Source organism: Leucoraja erinacea, chromosome 7 (genome assembly GCF_028641065.1).
Source record: "Leucoraja erinacea ecotype New England chromosome 7, Leri_hhj_1, whole genome shotgun sequence".
NCBI lineage: Eukaryota > Metazoa > Chordata > Chondrichthyes > Rajiformes > Rajidae > Leucoraja > Leucoraja erinaceus.
Window position 1 is genome coordinate 43247308 of NC_073383.1, and position 13352 is coordinate 43260659.

Genomic DNA, 13352 nt, shown 5'->3' on the forward strand with positions numbered 1-13352 from the left:
ATTAACTTTGTTAATTCACCTTCATCTATCAAATGAGCAGAAGGGTCAAAAAGCACATTGAAACTCAGTACACAACATGGGTAACGCAAAGTCCAAAAAGACATGTCGTGATTTTAAACAATCAAGTCTCAAAACAAGCTTAATGAACTGCATGGCATTACATGCCAAATTTCTACCTGATGACGAAAAGATGCGGATGAGAGAACAAGTTATGAGCTGTATTTAAATATAATTCATACCCTTTTAACCCAAAATTGGTTTTATGAAACAGCAGATAATCATTAATAACAATAGGCAGACGTGCTTCAAAAGAGCTCTTGTGTTCATTTCTACATACCATGTACCAGAAGTGGCATACAATTTTTCATAATTGTAACTTAAATTGTACAAGTTCCTTAGATCAATTCAGTTGTAATATATTTAGATTTGCTTTGAATTCCTTCAAGTTAGCCAGCCACCATTTTAACGTGCATTCCCTACTTCTGCAAAAGATGACTGTCCAAAAAAAAAGGCTTTTATCTGATAAAAGAAGCTCCTTTTCAGATTCATATCTTTTGGCTTTGTTATCCTTTAAATCTCCATCTCCAAATATTGTCTGTTAGCTCGTACTGCCACACCAAATTTCACAATAGAGTTTTATTTCACCATGGCCAAATATTCAAATTCAGCCCTTGAGCAACATTGGAGGCGACCAAGTTGTAGCACCCAGTCTCCGCAATTCCCTCCAAATCCTTTTCACATTCTCAATTCTCCTTTATCTCCAACCAAAGTTTCTAATCCATTAACAACAGGGCTAAAATGTTCCCATAAAATCCTTTTGTTTGTTGTTTTAAAGCAGTTTAATGTATAAAAAAGTTTGACTGCATATTTCTGAAGTCAAGAGTTGAAAGAGGCTAAAAGATAAGGAGGGCGAGACCATAGAGAATCCTGAAAAACAGGGATAAAAAAACTGGATGCAATGCTTAACTGCTATAATGCTTAAGTGTTAAATAAACAGTACAAGATTACAAGATACATTTAATTGTCATTTGGACCCCTTGAGGTCCAAACGAAATGCCGTTTCTGCAGCCATACATTACAAACACATAGACCCAAGACACAACATAATTTACATAAACATCCATCACATCGCTGTGATGGAAGGCCAAAAACACTTATCTCTCCACCGCACTCTCCCCCCCCCCGATGTCAGAGTCAAAGTCAAAGCCCCCGGCTGGCGATGGCGATTGTCCCGCGGCCATTAAAGCCACGCCGGGTGATGCTACAGTATGCATGTAGGATGACACATTTGGGTATAACAGGTTTGCATGTTGCAAGGCTGACTTTGTAACAGGTTGGAACCTTTTCAGAGCAAGGGTAGATTTAACTAATGCAGCAATTGAGTTAGGAGAACCAGCATGTAAATTAAGGAAATGGAAATTGGCAGGTTTCTATTTCACACTCACCTTTCTTGCCCCCTTTCTAAAACTGAAAGTTTGCTTATCTGACTTGCAGCACGAGATCACAAGTTTCCTCGACTAAATATTGGAAGACCAATATCATTGCCTTCAGTCTCGATGGAAAGCAACTTTTCTATCCACTGACCACTTGTTTTCTGACAATGAGAATGAGCCAGACCATTCACGGCATTGTTAACTCCTGCAGATCTTCCGTTGGATGTACTCCAACTATGCTGTTTGGCAGCAAATACCAGATATCAACCAAACTTGCCCCTCAAATCCCTTAAAAACTCGACAAATCTGTGGCCTCTAGGTTTTAATTTAAAAAAAACTTTAGTATGGGTAAAGAGATTCTGATTATCCAGGCCTTCACTGGTAACCATTGTTTCCTAGTAATGAAAGGGGTAGTTGGCAGAGGCAATCAAGCAGGCAGCTTTGATCTGCATGTCGTCAAGCTTCCTGAGAGTTGTTGGAATTGCATTCATCGAGGCAAGTGCAGTCTGAAGAAGGATCTTGACCCAAAACATCACCTGTCCATGTTCTCCAAAGATGGTGTCTGACCTGTTGCGTTACTTCAACAGTGTATTACCCGGCATCTGCAGTTACTTGTTTCTATGTGAAATTAAATGCGATAGTGGATTAATGGGTGTGCATTAAGGTATGGTGCAGGGAAGAGAGGGGACAAAATAAGATGATGGGGGGAGAAATTCACCTAAAATTGGTGAATTCAATGTTCATACCATTAGGACGTTAGGTACCCAAACATAATAGAAGGTGAAGTTCTTCCTTCAGTTAACATGTGGCATCGCTCTGGCAAGGACAGAAGGGTCGCTGTTGGAATGGGAAGTCAAGTTGAAATGGTTAGCAACTGGAAGGTGCAGCAGGCCTAACAGACGGAATGCAAGTGTTTGGTAAAACAGTCACCTGGTCTATGCTTGTTCAAGTGATCGGTGAAACAAGCATTGAATGGATTACCTTTTCGCCCAACACTTTGTGTGCGGTCTACGCCTAGGCCTGTTACACTACCCGGTTACTAACCAATTTAGCTTCCCTTTCCCTACCAACCTTTCCGTATTGGGCCTCCTCCATTGCCAAAGTGAGGACATACACAAACTGGAGGAACTGCACCTCATATTCCACGAATAAATTACAACCCAAAGGCATGAACAGTGATTTAGCCAATTTTAGGTCATGCAAATGCCATCTTACATTTCCTTATGCACCAGACCAACTTTATCAGTTGCACTGTGGCCCACTAAAAAATAAACAGTTAAATGTCAGTAAAACCCATTTTACTCCTGAAGTGATCTATATCTGCTTTTCCATCCAAAACCATCTGCTGGTACCTTTGACTAAATATAGTGTGTTTTTTTCCCCAGCTTGCCTACAATAGCCTTGCCCAGCCGCCCGTGACGGCGACTGCGGGTGCTCGGGAGGCCCCGACCACAGGTGAACATCTGGGAAGATCGGCGGGGTGGCTGGATGGACTATGATACCTTCCTTAACTTTGGTGCCACTGTGAGGTTATGTTGTGTCGTGGACTTCTGTGTTTGTGCTTTTTTTTAATGTTTTAAATTTTTTATTTATTATTTATTTTTATGTTACATGACTATAAGGAAAATCCATTTTGTTGTCTCTTATGAGATAATGACAATAAATTGAATACACACACACACACACACACACACAGACAATAGACCAGGGGCGGATATCGCTATCAAAACATGGAGGGGGGGGGACAATTACTTGGTGGCCGCACGCGCACAAACACACGCGCATGATGCTTCTGCTGTGGGCCCTGTGGACGATAACATTGGGAGCTGACCTGGTTGGTGACAATTCAAGCTCCGCTCTATGATCTTTGCTCCACCAAGACATCTCCCTCCTCCAATCACCGCACTCTATCCTCAGTCCCACCCCCCTACTTCTACCTCTGACCGACACCTCCCTTCTCCAATCATCACGCTGAATCATCATGTTCCGCCCTTCCTGCTGACCGACGTCTCTCTCGTCTAATCGGCGCCCTTGATCATCAGTCCTGCCCCCACTGTCTCGCGGAAAGGGGATATTTTTAATACATTTTTTCCCCCGAATTTCAAAATCCTTATTACAAAACATGGGGAAGGGGGGCGGGTGGAGGGGACATGTCCCCCGTCCCCCTCGGAATTTCTGCCCATGACAATAGTGCAGGAGTAGGCCATTCGGCCCTTCGAGCCAGCACCGCCATTTACTGATCATCCGCAATCAGTACCCCATTCCTGCCTTCTCACCAAATCCCCTGACTCCGCTATCTTTAAGAGCTGTTGTTCAGTTTGTTAGTTTCGAGATATAGTATGGAATCAAACCCTTCGGCCCATTGAGTCCATACCGAGCATTGTCACCTGTTCACACTAGTTTTATGTTATCGTACTTGCTAGTGAATGATAGAAATAGCAACCACAACAATGTTTAGAAGCTAGCCATGTTAAAATTCTGTTGAATATGCCTGTAACAACAAAATGTTTTCTAGAAGTAAATTGTATGCAATGACCAATCTCCAAGATTAGATTTAACTTTTCACCATTTCAAAAATTAACATTGGAAGGAAGTTTTATTAAACTATTTTCCCTGTGATCGGGCTAGCAACTTGTAAATCTTTATCCTCAAAATAATTATTACACAAATCAAAAAATTTATGGAAAGCACTGGTAACTTTTCACCACTAACACACTTCTCAAAAATTGTCAGATTCATTATACGGCAACAATATATTAAGCAGATATTATCGTCGCATTTACCATTAAACAGAAAATGTTGAAAATAGACAGGACAGGAAGCATCTGCGGAGAGAGAAACAGAGTCAATGACTTTTCTTTCCATATGGTAAAACTTGGAAATGGGAAGTTTCAAGTTCATAGGTTAAGCAGTAGATTGAAGAGAACAAAATGAAATAAAGATTTGAAAAGATTTTGTGGCACGAGTGGTGGTGATACTGGTTGAAATAACTTAATAAAACTAGTGAACAACAAAAAAGGGATCCAGGTTAGGTATAAATAGGAGCTAATGAAAAAATAAATCTGAATTACCAGAAAAGGAGAGAGAAAAATCTGAACAATGAAATACAAGATTGGAATAGTTGAATGCAATGGTTTCAGATGATCAATAATCATCTTACTAGCCTGAAGGCTAATATGCCAAGTAGGAAGACTTGGTACTAAGTATTGAACTGGGTTTTGTTTCTGCTATGTAAACTGTTATCTTAGGAGGAAATGGTTTCTTATTTCAAACCTCAATTTGCTCTTCAAGTTGATATTTAGCAATTTCTTCCTTCCATTTAGTTTAGAGATACAGCATGGAAACATACACTTGGGCTCGAGTCCACGCCAACCAATGATCACCCGCATCCTACACACTGGGCGCAATTTTATAGAAGCCAATTAACCAAAAAACCTGCACGTCTTTGGAACTTGAGAGAAAACCAGAGCACCCGAAGAAAACCGTACAGGGAGAACGTATAAATTCCCTATAGATAGCACCCATAGTCATCAAACCCATGTCTCTGGCTCTGAAAAGCATTTATATCGGCATCCCAGTGTGATACCAAGAAAGTAGTGTTGGCTACACCCCAACTCCAATGTTACAACAGCTGGATATTTTTTCCAAAGTGGTCCCTTTGATGTACTCCCTGAATCTTATACAACAGAATGGTTGGTCATTACAGTATCGTTGTTTGGGAGCTGATTGTCACATTATGTACATCATAACCACAACTATATTTTAGAAGTTCCATCATTGACTGCAAAGCAATTCGATTGTCCAAGGCCCTGAAAATCTCAGTACAAACTCTTAACGAAAACACAAAAGACACTAGAAGCTGGAATGTGGAGCAAAAAACCGCAGGGGAATTCAGCTAATTAGGCAGCATCTGTGGAGGGAAATGAAGTCAAATGGGTCCAGAGGAAGGGGTTTGACCCAAAATTGTGAATTTCCATTTCCCTCTACAGATGCAACCTGACCTGGTAAGTACAGCAGAGATTAACCATTCTTGACAAGGTGCAAATACTTGTTTTCAGCTTTAATGCATTGAAAATTCCCCACCCAAAAATGTTATTGTCATTGTTATGTCATTGCAGACTAATCCAATTCAAATCGTATCCCATTGTCACCATCATTTTTACAAGTAAAATGTAAGGTTAATGTTCCAGGGAATGAAAAACATTTTCAACATCTCATTTTGAGCATTCATTTTTTACTCAATGAGATTGCCTACATGCAGAATATTTCATTAATGGTAAACTACAGATAAATATTACATCATGCATAATGGTCATGAAGAGCATGAAGATCACAATGGTATGAAATACAATCGAAGCAGTACAATAGATGTTTCTTACCTCACAGTCACTCCTCAATACACTTTATAACAGTGACTACACCTCAAATATACTCGCAGCTACTTCAGGACACAATGTTATGGAAAGTGCTATATGACCATACTTCTTTCATTATGTTTTTCTGTCATAGCAATTTTAGAGCTGCTTGTTCTTAAAACAAAATAGTAATGGAATTAAACGTTCAACAATTTCTGATGCACACAAATGGTCTAAATTGAGAAATGTGGTGCATGGGTAACATGGCCAAGTTTTGACTGAAGCATTGCTACCCAGCAATCATTAAAGTGTATTTTGTATTAACTGAGAAAATCAATGTACTACAGTACTATTCGAAAGCTGAGTTTCTTGAACAAACTTTTTTGCATAATTGTAGTGAGTTTTGTTTTAAAACAAGCAACTGATCATAAATGATGGACCGGAATCAACCACTTTAGTTTTAAAAGCAGTTTTGATGCAAATCCTTTATTTTACTAACAGCTATTTTGTCAACAGCTGGAAAAGCAATACATGCTGAAACAATTCAAAACTTCTCAATGTCAGTATTAGATCTATAAATATTTTGTAGATATCGTTTTGGTTATTTAAACTAAAAATTGGATTAAAGATAGCAAACAAAGTTGCTGGTAGCTAATAACCAAAATATGGTGTATTATTTATTTAATTACATTAATATAGGTCAGATCTGAAAAGAGCAGTGGTTAAAAAAAAATGTTGTTCTTTGCTTCCACCCCCCTCCACCTTAAGCCACAAGCAATGTTTTTAAACTGTTGGGTGAAGTACAAAATTCAAGTTCTTCATCTGCCTGCTCCACTTCTAGATTAGAACAAAACAGTTATCAGTACGTATCAGAGATAGACAAATATGAAATCCATTGGTTGTCAATAACCAAAGCAGAGGCTGCATAGAGGGTGAAGGGAGAGAATTCTAGAGAATCAAATTGATTTGAACAAGTTGCAAACCAACTATGACTGAAATGTTGACCCTTGTAGGGGTTTGGTGTCCTGAAAAAGATTGCAAGAACATATTTTTGACCTTTTGATTTAATCTCTCATTTATCCAATAGTAAACATCTGCAAATGGTCAAAACTTTACCAGCTTACACCTGGACATTTCTAGTCTTAAAAACCGCCAAATGAGTTACATTTTGAGTTCAATTAAAATGTTAGATAATATCTTAGTTTTCACCAACATTCTCTTCTCCCTGCCCCACCTTCTCAGGTTATCACACCACATCTAAAACATGTTCTTCCTTGGAAAGATCCATCTATGGCATCCAAGTACATATTTTTAAAGTCTTAATTAAGTTTAAATCCAGGTGACATGCTTGGTTTTGCAATGAGCATAAATAAAACAAATCATGCTTGATTTTGACTATTTCTTACCTTAAGGTTATCGAGGAAATGGTCAATTTCTGGCAGTATTGAGAATCAACTAAACCTTGAAGAGAAAAGGGAAAAAAGTTTAAATGCGGTATCAACTAAACTACGATTAATTGTACACTGTCCTCATACATTTAATTAAGACCGATAGAGTAAGCAAGCATGCGATAGTTATCCACCCTTATGGCCAAAAGATTAGTTTTCACTTTGTGGAAGCAAAACATTTCATGTAGGTGGAATTGTGAGGCACCACTGCCGTACTATTTTTTTAGCATACCAGTTCCAGGTCAACATTTCGCTGTTGCTCATTTAGCCTAATCTTTAAAATTTTAAAACATAATTCAAATTTATGTCCACATTTCTCATCACAAAAATTAGGTCCCCACTCAATATTCACACAGAAACGGAGTAACTGAGACCTTAAATATTACCAATCCATGTTCTGCCGAAAAGCCTGACCTGCTGAGATACTGTATTTTTTGTCCTCTCAGAAACTGAGAAGCAGTCTTCCTTTGCATCTCATTTCAGTGAGGAGAACAGTAGCACATCACGTTAACAGCTGCTGATCACAGTATTAACTGAAAAGCTACAAGCTAAAAGTGGCAAATACACTGCAGGAATTAAACAATGGATGATGGATACTAACACAAGAGTCATGATACCTCAGATTCCCTGGTGCTCAGAATTATATTTTCTAATGAGCAAGGTTACACAAGCAAGTAAAACAAAGTATAGTTGTAGTTTTAATTTTCTAATTATTTTCATTTGATGTAAAAAATAGCTTGCAAGAAACATTGACAAGCTTAAGATTATTACATCTTTATTAGCTGATGGTTAGCATAAATGGGATGGGCTCAAGGCCCTGTTATTGTGAAAGTTGGCTCCATGACCTTTTAAAATCCTACACAGGAACTGCTTTCAAAACAGAACATTTTACCTCAAGTCTCAAAATAGATTTTAACTGTAGCCATTTCTAAATACAGAAACACAACAGAAACACAACACACATGAACATCGGAAAAATCAGAAAGAGGTTTATTTTGAAAACTCTGAACTAGAAGACAGTGTATGCTGTTGAGTCTCAGCACACTGTCCAGATGATGCTCAACATTGCCTGGATTCATTATGTAAGTGAGGGGGGAATATTCAACAGGAGACTTTGCCTAAGGTTTGACCTGCAGACATGCGGTTTTGTGGAATTCAAAGAGGACATTGAAAAGTCCCAGTATTACTCCATCAATCTGAAGAAAGGTCTCAACCCAAATCATCAGCCAGATAGAAGCCATTCCTTCTATCCAGAGATGCTGCCTGTCCCGCTGATTTACTCCAGCATTTTGACTGTATCTTCATAGTCTGCATATTGTCCTCATGATGATATATTCTCCAGCCAACACCAACTCCCCAAAAAAATGTTTGCCACCCTCCATCATGAAAAAAAATCATTAGCCTCCACTAAGCACATGTAATGCCAATCTAAGCTAATTACTTGACCCATATCCCCCTCAACCTTTCGTTTGGATGTACCTGTTGAAATCACTTTAATGTTATTATACCAGCCCCAACCACTTACTCTGGCCCCTCATTCTATCTACATACTACACAGTGAAAGAATTGCCCCTCAGCCCCCTTTCAAATCATTTCCCTCTTGCCTCAAACCATGCCTTCCAGTTTTTAAATTCAGCTTCCATGCTTTAAATAACTATGCATTCACCTTATCTACAGCCCTCATGATTTTATACACCACTATAAGGGCATACCACTATCCACGATGGGCCTAGAAATGGGAATCCTAGCCTGCCCAACCTCTCCCTGCAATTTAATCCCTCGAGTTTTTGGAACATTCGCGCAAGTCTTCTTTCCAACCTTACCATTTTTATGACATCTTTCCTATAGTAGGGGAACCAAATATACACAACACTCCAAGTGCAGCCTCAAATGTCTATACAACTGCAACATAATGTACCACCTCCTGTACTCAAGGCCCTGATTTCGAAGGCCAGCACACCAAATACCTTCTTCACCACACTATAATACCACTTTCAGGGAACTACATACTTGTACTCCATGGTTCTCCAGTCCCCTGGGCCCAACAATTAACTGTGAAACTCCTACCCAGATTTGACTTCCAAAATACAACACCTCACGCCGATTTGAAATGAATGCCATTTGCTGTGCCTCGGACCACTTACCTAGTTGATCAACATAGCATGGTAAGTTTTGATCATTTTTTGCCAATTAATTGTCAATGCCTCCTATTTTGATGTCAACCTGCATGCCTATACTTTCTCATACAAATACTTTAATGAATGATAAATAATAGGCTCAGCACCAAACCTTGTGGCACATTACTCGCAGGCCTTCTATCCCAAAACAACCTTCCTCCATCACCCTCTGCTACCAACCATCAAGCCAATTTCGTATCCCATTAGCCTGCTCTGTTGATCACATGATAACCTTTCATCGTACAATGTGGGACCTTGTCAAAGGCCTTGCTGAAGTCCACCCTGCCCTCATCAATCCTTTTTTGTACCGTTTCAAAAAACGAACAGGTTTGAGACATGACTTCTTATACACAAATCTGTGCCGACTATCCCTAATCAGTCCTTGTCTATTCAAATGTGGGTACATCCTGTCCCTCAGAATCCCTTCCAGAAACCTACCAACCACTGATGTTAGGCTCACCAGCTCAAATAGCGATTCAACACGAGCCGCCCTGGAGTCTTCCACAACTTCACCTTTAGTTAAAGATGTAAGGGACTCCACAACTTCATCTAGATTTCCACAATGTCTGAGTGTGTACTTGGTCAGGCAATGGGGATTTATCTATCTTAAATGTACTTAAAAAACACCAAATGTACTTTAAAAACACCAAGAGGATTTGAAATATCCTCTTTGAAAATTCAGATATGGTCCAAGACCTCAACTCATTGGCTTCAATCCCTTATCGTCGATATCCATTTGTACTTCTGTATACATTTGGAGCTATCAAAAATTTGAAAATTCCCCGTCCAGCTCAAGATTTCTAGCAGATATCTTTTAGTAAGAAACTAGACAAAGTGGGACCCGTTGGGTCCGTCACATGGGAGGCCTGGTCTCTCAAAGCAACCCGTTCCCCCAAAGCAAGATTCCACCACTAACCCGTTCCCCACAAAATTTCACAACTCACCCATGGCCCCCAAATGCGCAGGGGCGGCTCATTGCCCCATATCCCCCAGCACTCCTTCCCCTCTTCAGCCTCCCTCTTATAAACTTTTTAAAAAGTGCAATTGCACTAGCTGCCAGAAATGAGAATCTAATTGGACTTCCCCTGCCTCCCCCACCACTCCCTCCCCCTCTTTTCTCACATACACAAATTCACACGCAATATTCCACCACTCACCCATAGCCCCCAACTGCGCAGGCATGGCTGACGGGTTTTCGTTGTGACACCAGAGATCCCCGTTGTCACGGCAACCCTCCCCAAGTGCGCCTCGACATCCCTCTTCCTACACCTATGCTCCTCCATTTCCCCCTCCCTCTTTTCTCCCCTCTCCTCCTCCACTTCCTCACCTCTCCCCTACCCTCAGTCACTCCCTCCCTCCATAACTCCCACCTCTACATCTATCTCCCTGCGCCACCACTCCTCACCTCTCCCCCATCTCACTCCCCCAATGAAGAAAATGTTTAAATAACATTTCTCCTCTCCTCACCTCCCTCCCCTCTCCTTTCCCCTACCCTCGGTCGGCGCTACCCGGAGCCAATCAATGGATTCCGCGTTGGGGGTGGCACCAGCGCTCCCCAGGGCCAATTAATCAACCCCATGTTAGGGGCGGCATTGGCGCTTCCTGGAGCCAATCAATCATCCCCACGTTGGGAGGGGGGGGGGCACGGGGGGGCGGGTCAGTTCGCACCTCCATCCCCATCCCACCCTACAATGAAAACGTAAATTTTAAAAAAATAAAACCTCACGTTGGGGCGGCGTCGGCGCTCCAAGGGGGAAATCAATCGTCCCCGCATGGGGGTAGGGGGGGGGGAGAAAGGGAGGGGCTTCGGCGCTCACCTCCCCCAATTACACCCCCCAACCCCCAAGGAAAATTCTGGACTTTTTTTGTAAATTAAACCACTCACCGCCTCCCCCCCCCCATGTAAATGAGATCCCATTGTGACGTCATAGCTGCTAACTGTAGCAATGTTACAAAATTTTGAGATTTAAAAAATCAAGTCTGCAATTTATCCCATCAGATAAAGCATAACAATAAGTTTAATTTGACACCAAATTCACTTTCATATCTCAAGTATTAAAAAAGTTATGGCCATTTTCATACTCGGAAATTAGCATCTTGTTCCCTATTGATTTTCAATGGACCTTACAAAAAAGCTGTGATCTTGGATAACCAAAGGCTCATTTCTTAAGGAAAGATTAACATTTTTAAATAGCCTAAGTGTCCAAAGATTATTCACAAATAATTCACAATATAACATGATTTTTAAATCTAATTTACATTAATTTATAGGCCAAATGGAAGGAATTTAGTGTTCAATTGCTGTAAATAAATGCCCATTTAAATCGGCTTTCTAGTGGGTTCATGTGAACGCGCGCTGGTTTAGAACGTTGACAGCGCGCTGGATTAGTGCCCTCAAATGCCGAGAAAAATACTGCGGGATATAAAAAGCCCAAAATGAGCTACTCGCTATAGATAACTTGATATATAGGGTTATATATATGCCCCATTTAATGTAAAAATAAGGTACATACCTTTAATTGTTTGCTTTATAAAACCCTGGGGCTGCGAGATGTTGCGGAATCAGAGAGTAATTTTAAACTATTATAACTATATTATCGAGGCCTATAAAACTAATAATACCTTTTGCGACCGGGTCTTGCAGCGATTTTTCGTTAATGATTTACTAGGCTGAACATCTGCGATTAGTACAGCCTAGTAAAAATCGCGTTTTAAACCCGCCCCCTCCAAACAGCGCCAAAATCGCGGACCTGGCTGTGGGCAGATTCCCAATGGCGATTCAGGTAGGTTTTGTAACATACCTACTAACTGCCACTGCACTTGAAGTTATTGTTCTCAAAGTGGGGTCATATAAAGTTAAAACGTGAATAACTTGCAGAATATAACATAAATCTGAATGAAACTTGATACAACACACCACAGGACAATGGTGAGTAAGGTGGTCCAAAAATTGTAGCACTATTGTGTACCGTTTTGGCTTAATTCCAGTCATGAATCCCACGCACACAAACAAACAAACACGCAAACAAGATGAGGGTTCTATATACTAGTCCAAGTGGGACCTGCTGGGTCCCGTCCCCTCAACGCGCAGCTGCGGGGGGGGGAGATGGGGCGGCCTGCGGCGTCACACGCACACTAACCACCCCCACACAAACTAACCCCCCCCCCCCACACACACACAGTAACCAAACCCCTTGATATTATATTATTATTCATTCGCTCCTTTTACCCCATCCCCCACCCAATCCACTCAAACATAGCCCCCAACTCGCAGGCGCGGCTAGAGGGAGAGGGATGGAGGTAGACAGAGAGAGGGCAGGGGGCAGAGACAGCAGAGGGCAGAGACAGAGGGGGCAGAGACAGAGAGGGCAGAGGGCAGCAACAGAGGCAGGGGGCAGAGACGGCGGGGCAGAGAGAGGGGAGGTACCACTTCATTACTAACCAACAGGTCCCAATACTCACCACTCCCTAGAGAGGGAGGGGGCAGAGAGGGAGGGGGGGGCAGAGAGGGAGGACCAGAGCCGAGGACCGGACCCGAGCCGATCCGCGGGCAGGCGAGTTTCAACCAAAGTACCGCGTTGGGCCGCCAGTCTTCAGCTATGAACTTTGGTCTTCAGTCGACGGCCCGACTTCATCTACAGCTGTGTCTTTTGAATAACGGGAGGAAGGGGTGGGGGGGGGGGGGGGGACGCCACTAGCAGCGCGTAGAAAAACGGCACGCAGACCCATTGTGACGTCATCAGCGAAAGACAGTTGTTTTTTAATTCAGTTTTGTCAGATTTTTGAACATTTTCAGTAATAACTCTAGAAATAAAGCATGAAATTTTCAGATAAGGCTAATTTGGACTCCACGGGGAAAATGTCAAAATTTGTTAAAAAAATTATCATTACATAATTTTTTTGCGAAGATGTGATTATACACAAACAACCACACACACA

The 13352-nt window shown here is 41.4% G+C and overlaps 1 protein-coding gene across 9 annotated transcripts in view; it reads right to left on the minus strand.

The window, feature by feature from the left end:
• LOC129698928 (poly(rC)-binding protein 3-like) overlaps positions 1–13352 on the minus strand; it is a 215186-nt gene that overhangs the window by 89916 nt on the left and 111918 nt on the right. For all 9 annotated transcript variants that reach the window (XM_055638404.1, XM_055638399.1, XM_055638395.1 and 6 more), the window contains one exon: positions 7195–7249. The gene's annotated coding sequence lies outside the window, so the exon portion shown is untranslated. The remainder of the gene's footprint in view (positions 1–7194; positions 7250–13352) is intronic.